The sequence below is a fragment of the Vicia villosa genome, linkage group LG7 (assembly GCF_029867415.1).
Source record: "Vicia villosa cultivar HV-30 ecotype Madison, WI linkage group LG7, Vvil1.0, whole genome shotgun sequence".
NCBI lineage: Eukaryota > Viridiplantae > Streptophyta > Magnoliopsida > Fabales > Fabaceae > Vicia > Vicia villosa.
In genome coordinates this window covers 130,892,402-130,899,172 of record NC_081186.1, presented here as the reverse complement: position 1 = coordinate 130,899,172, position 6,771 = coordinate 130,892,402, and positions in this window count along the sequence as shown.

The window sequence follows — 6,771 nt, the reverse complement described above, 5'->3', positions numbered from 1 at the left end:
CTTTATCTTCATACAAAGTTTAAGGTTTCTGTTAGGATTTAGAATGGCGAGGACGGTTGAATGACAGATTTTGTATGAGTTCTCTATAGTTTCATTATAGGAAAAAATATTAAAATTGTTGAGTTTCTATTTCAATTGCAAATATCGTCACAAAAATAGAGATATACTTAGCTACCGATCACATATTGAAAAGGTGTGAATTGATATCTGAATTAGAAATATTAAACAGTTGAATTTGAAGCTATAAAAGTGTCTCAAACTCAATAGAGAAAGTTCCATTTTCAAAAATTGTACTTAAAATCAATTATAAACAAACAAACTATGTTGACAAAAGAAGGTAGTTTGTTGGTTTAGGATAGAACAAAACCCTGACAAAAGTAGATGTTGTTCATTTTTTCTATTTTTCTACAAAATTACTTTTTCTCGTTATAAACAAATTTGAGAATCTGCATGAGAGAATTTAGGATAGAATTCACAATCCTAAACCATGTTTTAAAATTCTAAGTTAAATTCAAACAAAATTTCCAAACCACTTTTGACTATCGTCTTAGATAAACATAGAAATAACATAATTTGGTAATCGAACTAGTCTTTGGGGGACAAAATTCATTTACTACTTTGATATAGTTGTACTCTTGGGGTGTGTCAAAGTTTGCCTGGTCAATGTCGAGTGACCGGGGTATTGTAAAGTTATACGAGTAATTCTCAAATTACTAAGGAAACTCACACACTCACTTGAAAATGTTTTTAAACCTCTCTGATTTTACTAAAACAACTTAAAACCTATGGATGAACTATCAAGGAGCATGTGGAATTAACCCAAATCAATCTTAATCCTTTAAGAAACATTTGTATATTGCATAAATGATTAGAGACTTAATCCAATCCATTAGAGCAAGACAAACATCTCCTAAATCGATTAGAACTACTCTTAATCAATTAGATCACATAATTGTGGTATGGTTTCCATTTTGGGATTAGGTGTGTCATCATTTTGAAACTCTTAATCGATTTACCCTAGTACTTATAAAGGTGAGAAAAACAAAAGAAAGGGGATTGCATTGTGTTTACTTTTTCTTCTTTTACTCTTTAAAATATCTTACCAGAATCATAATACAAGGTTAGAATTAGAGTCAGAGACTGAAGTATGCAGCGCAATAAAGGTTCAGAGGTAAAGAAGAAAGACACAAGCAATTATCTTGGTTCCTCTCACAAAACTGGAGTAGTCCAGGCCCCTTGAACTTCCAAGGGATTTTCACTATAACCAAATATGATTACAAATGCTCAAGCACACAAGCAAGAGACTTCTAAATGCTCAAACACAAAAGTAAGAAACTTCAATGCTCAAGCACACAAGCAAGATACTTCTAATGACCTATCTTACAGATAAAGGATTGTTTAAGACTTACACTTGATATACAATCAGAGGTGTAAACAAAATACATCACAGAAAGACTCTAAGACTTAAAAACTTCTAAGAATGTACAATTGATAAGAATTTCTAAGTTTAAGCTTGTCAAGGTGCAGTGTTGTAGTTTGTCCAAGTATTTTAGCTCCTTTTATAGAGGGACACAAAAGACTCGTCGGAGAAGACTTCATACACAAGGAGTCTTTGAGAGAAGCATCATCAGAGACGTTGAAAAGCTTCCTGATATGGTTAATATCGTTGAGAGGCCATTTAAACATCCTTTGATACAAGAGAAATTATTAGTTTCTGTCTTTCTGCCTTCTGCAGATTTCTACTAAGTCTTCACCTGATCAGAAGAGGAAAATTAAAAGAAGACAATATTTCTTCAGAGTCTGATGGTGACCTATCAGAATTTCTTGATCCTTGAGCTTTGAATATCTTTAGGTTCTGAGTCTTTAGAAGATGAATCTCAGCTTCTGATCCTTCAGATTCAGAGTCTTTAGAGGTTGACTTAATCTTCAAAATTTGATTTCTTTAGAGTCTTAAATCTTCAAGTTCTGATCCTTGATCAGCTTTAGAGTCTGAGTCTTCTGGTCCTTATCTTTCTAATGTTGACTTCTTCAGACTCTAGTCTTCAGAAGCTGATCTCTTTAGAAGCTAATTTTTCAGAGTCTGATCTTCATAATCTGCATCTTAAGGTTTTTCTTTGATGTTAAATCCAGTGTCAGAAATGATTTTGAATCAGAATTTTGATATATGTTCATGCACACTTGAACAAACATGACATTTTTGTTAACAATGTTATGAAAGTTGATGTTGTTGTTACTAATATTGTGTAAAGGGAACTGAAAGTTAAAGAAATCTAACTTTGATTAATGATGAAGAAGGTGTTTAATCAAGGGTAGAGCTTGATGATGATAGTCAAGATACTGATGAAGATGATGGTGATGATATTGGTGGTGGTGATTTCATTTGAGCTTTGTATGTTTGAAGCCATTAGCATATCTGTTTTATGATTTTTTTTATGTAGTAGTCAATTAAAAAGGAGTTAGTACTTTAATTCTTTAACTACATGTTTTTCTATTTTGTTTGTTTTATAATGGAGTTTTTTGTTAAGAAGTTTGTTATTGAGTATGAAATTCAAATTTTGTGTTGATTGATGTTATATATATATATATATATATATATATATATATATATATATATATATATATATATATATATATATATATATATATATAGAGAGAGAGAGAGAGAGAGAGAGAGGAGGGATATATTTACTCCAAGAGTAAGTGTTGAATACTTACTCCAAATCTTAGCCATTGATTACCATTAATCTAACGACTTTAATTAATTTTTTATATAGAAAAATATTTCCAAAAATAATTAAATTAAATGATCAATTAAAACCGTTAGATTAATGAATATCAATGGTTAAGATTTGGAGTAAGTGTTCAACACTGACTCTTGGAGTAAATATATCCCTCCTCATATATATATATATATATATATATATATATATATATATATATATATATATATATATATATATATATATATATGAGGACGTATCAAATAATAACTTTAGCTATTATGAGAATTGAGAACTTTAATAATATCCATACGATTTAAAATCAATGCCTTAGATTTCACTCAAATGTTAAGAAATAATAATTAATAAATAGATTCTGGTTTAAACACATATCACACCAATGCAAATCTCAACATTGATTTTAAATCGTATGGTTATTATTAAAAGTTCTCAGTTCTTATAATAACTAAAGTTCTCATTTTATACGTCCCATATATATATATATATATGTGTGTGTGTGTGTGTGTGTGTGTGTGTGTGTGTGTGTGTGTGTGTGTGTGTGTGAGTGTGTGTGCGCGCGCGCGTGCGTGCGTGCGTGTGTGTGTGTGTGTCATATATAAGGCATTTACATGTTTATAAATATATGTACGTGTCATATATGTGTCACTTACTGGTTTTTGAAAATCATTTTGAATTTTCCATAGATTTGTATGAGTATGCATATCGAGTCTGCGAATAGAGTCTACTGACCCTTTACGAGTTTGAGTAGACTCGTGAGTCTGACAAACTTGAGTACAACTATCTGCAACCGTTGAGATGACCCTAGTGGTTTTGTTGATGAAAAGATGATTTCAAAACTTTGATTTTAATGATGACAACACTTTTATTTAAAACAAAATTTAGTGAAGTCCTTATCAATCAAGATGATTCAAGCGGTCGAGTTGATCTTCATCAAATATAAAAGTTATCTCAATCAAGATAACACCTAAAGATCAAACTGCGTTTGATGAAGTCTCTGATGATTTCCTATTAAGAAACCTCTAATGATGGGTGTATCAAAGACGCTATGTAAGCCTTATCCGGTTAGAAGATTCAAGTCATGTATAAAGTGTTGAGTTTCTTTTGAATCAAGCAATGGATCTTGAAACTTCAAGATTATGAAAGAGAGAGTGTGAGAAAGCTCACTTGGTTTGTGTCTAGTGGTTAATCATTGTATAGTTATAAGAGTAATTCTCAAATTACTAAGGCAACTCATACACATATCTGAAAATATATTTTGAAATATCTCTAAATTTGATAAAATCACCTTATAACATATGTTAGAACTATGCATGTGCGTACGGAATTGACCAATAGTATTACTAATCCTTTAGGAAGTATTTGTACACTATGTAAATGATTATAGACTTAATCCAATTGATTAGAGGAAGGAAAAAGGCTTCGGAATCGATTAGAAACACTTTTATCCGATTAGATCACATAATATCTGTAGGGTTTCCATTTGGAGAATAAGGTTATCTTCATTTTGAAAATATTAATCAATTAACCCTAATACTTAATCGATTAAGCGCATTAAAAACCCCCATATATCATTTTCTTTTTTCAGACATATTTTCTCCAATAAATAGGGTTTTCTCACTTTCTACTTTGTGTTCTTCATCTCTTCAATTTCTTCATCTACTCTGTGTTCTTCATCTCTTCAATTTCTTCACGAGGTTGCCTTAGTGCTTTGAAATAGAAAAATATATGTGAGAGTTTTGTTCTAGTGCTGAGTTTATTTTGTAATTTACTTAAGAGGACTTTGTCTCTTATGTGATATCTCTTTAAGAGAAGAACCCGTTGTTTGGCTATACATGAACATGATGGAAACTAGAGATTGAAGATGAAACTGATTTAATTTCATATGCAATCTTAAAACAAAGTCTCAAAATAACTTTAGAAAGTTGAGAGAAAAGTTTTTTGTATGAGTTATGTTTTGTTGTTCAAATTCTATGACTTGTTAGAGCGACTTTACTCACCCCATAGTACAATTCATATCTTATTTGTAAATCCCCAAATTATTATGATTAATTGCAGAATATTTTCTGGAATCCACAATTATATATAGGTTTGGACCTAGCAATGATTTGAGTTCCCATAAAAATATAAACCCTAAAAAAGACACTATATAAGGATGACTTAACTTCTAAAGTAAAGAGCTATTCACCATAAATTCAACACTCACCCAAAACCTTAGATAATCATCCCTAATTAGGGACCAAACTCTAAAATTGTGTGATAGTCAAGAACAAAATTTGAATCTAGATATACATAAAAGAAAATTGAAAATGGATATAAACAAAATCTATGTTTAAATTTATTTTATCAAAATATAAATAAAAATTTTAAGTTGCAAAACTAATATTATTCATAAAATGAAAACATAAATCTTTAAATTTAGCAAAACTGCAATTTGCATATACTTCATGATAAACGACATTATTTGTCTATCAAGTTTATTCTTTTCATTTACAATTTGTAAGCTGGAGAGTGTATTGGTTTGGAATTTCAAAATATTTTAAACAAAATATTATCCAGTAGTCAATTATTAAGACACTTATAAAACATTAATAAATTTTTTGAATTTAATTAAGACAATTCTAATTTTTTTTTGTTAAACAATAAAATTTATAAGTATTCAATTGAGATTTTTCATAACTTATAAAATGTTTATTGATATTCTAAATTCTATAGTTTTTAATAAACTCCCCGGTACTGGGATAAATTTTGAGAGAACTTTTTTTAAAAATTATACATACCAACAATTTTATTCAAATCCGTGATATTTTTCAAATTCTTTCAAAACATTTTTCTATCATCATATTTCATGTATTACTATTATTATTATTATTATTATTATTATTATTATTATTATTATTATTATTATTATTATTATTATTATTATTATTATTATTATTATTATTATTATTATAAAAAAATTATTAAGTTATAAATATCAATAACTAGTTGTTTACGTTAATGTATAATATAAATAAATGTTGTAGTAAAAAATTCAACTATGGGCCAGAAATTATATTCATGTAACATAATTATGAATTTTTTCATACAATTATTATTATTACTATTATTATTATTATTTTTATTATTATTATTATTAAATATTATTATTACTCTTATTATTATTATAATAATAATAATAATAATAATAATAATAATAATAATTATTATTATTATTATTATTATTATTATTATTATTATTATTATTATTATTATTATTATTATTATTATTATTATTATCATAGTGTAAGCTTCATACTATACTATTTTTCTTTTATTTTTATTTATTTAATTTTTCTTTAATCACATATATTGTTGTAGATCATGTTATAACAAGCCATGTGTAGATAATAAAAAATGGCTGATTTATTGATATTATAGAATCTTACAATTTTAAATGAAGAGCGGCAAAAGCCACCATCTATTTCCATTGCATTTCACTAAGCATATTGAAGAAAACAAGCAAGAATGAGACATAATTGTATAATATTAAATAAATCATAGGTTTCACATTATTTCGGAGTCTCCAACATTTTCCAACTTTGTCAATTTTTCCTGTTAGCCGCTGTTCAGCATGTGCAGCCGACTCCGGTTGCTCGGGACGGCGTCGTGTGGTTAGCGGAGACGGATAACGTGTTCACGGTACGTAGTTGTTATACTTTGTTTAATTTCTTTCATCTTCCGCGTGGACCGGATCCTTTTCTTGCTAAAGTTTTTTCCCTCATATGGAATTTGGTGATTCCTATTAAAATCAAGTTCTTCGGTTGGAGGGTCTTGCTTGATAGGTTACCGACTAGGGACTTACTCATTTGTAGAGGAATTACTACTTCTTCTCCGAATGTTTGTAGTTTTTGCGAAAGGGAGGAGGAGTCTTTGTCCCACATTTTATTTTCTTGCCGGTTTGCTCTTATGGTTTGGAAAGACTTGGCCTTGTGGATTGGTTTCACCGACTATGTTTTTGTGGATGTTTGGAGTAGTTTCTACTCTTGGTACT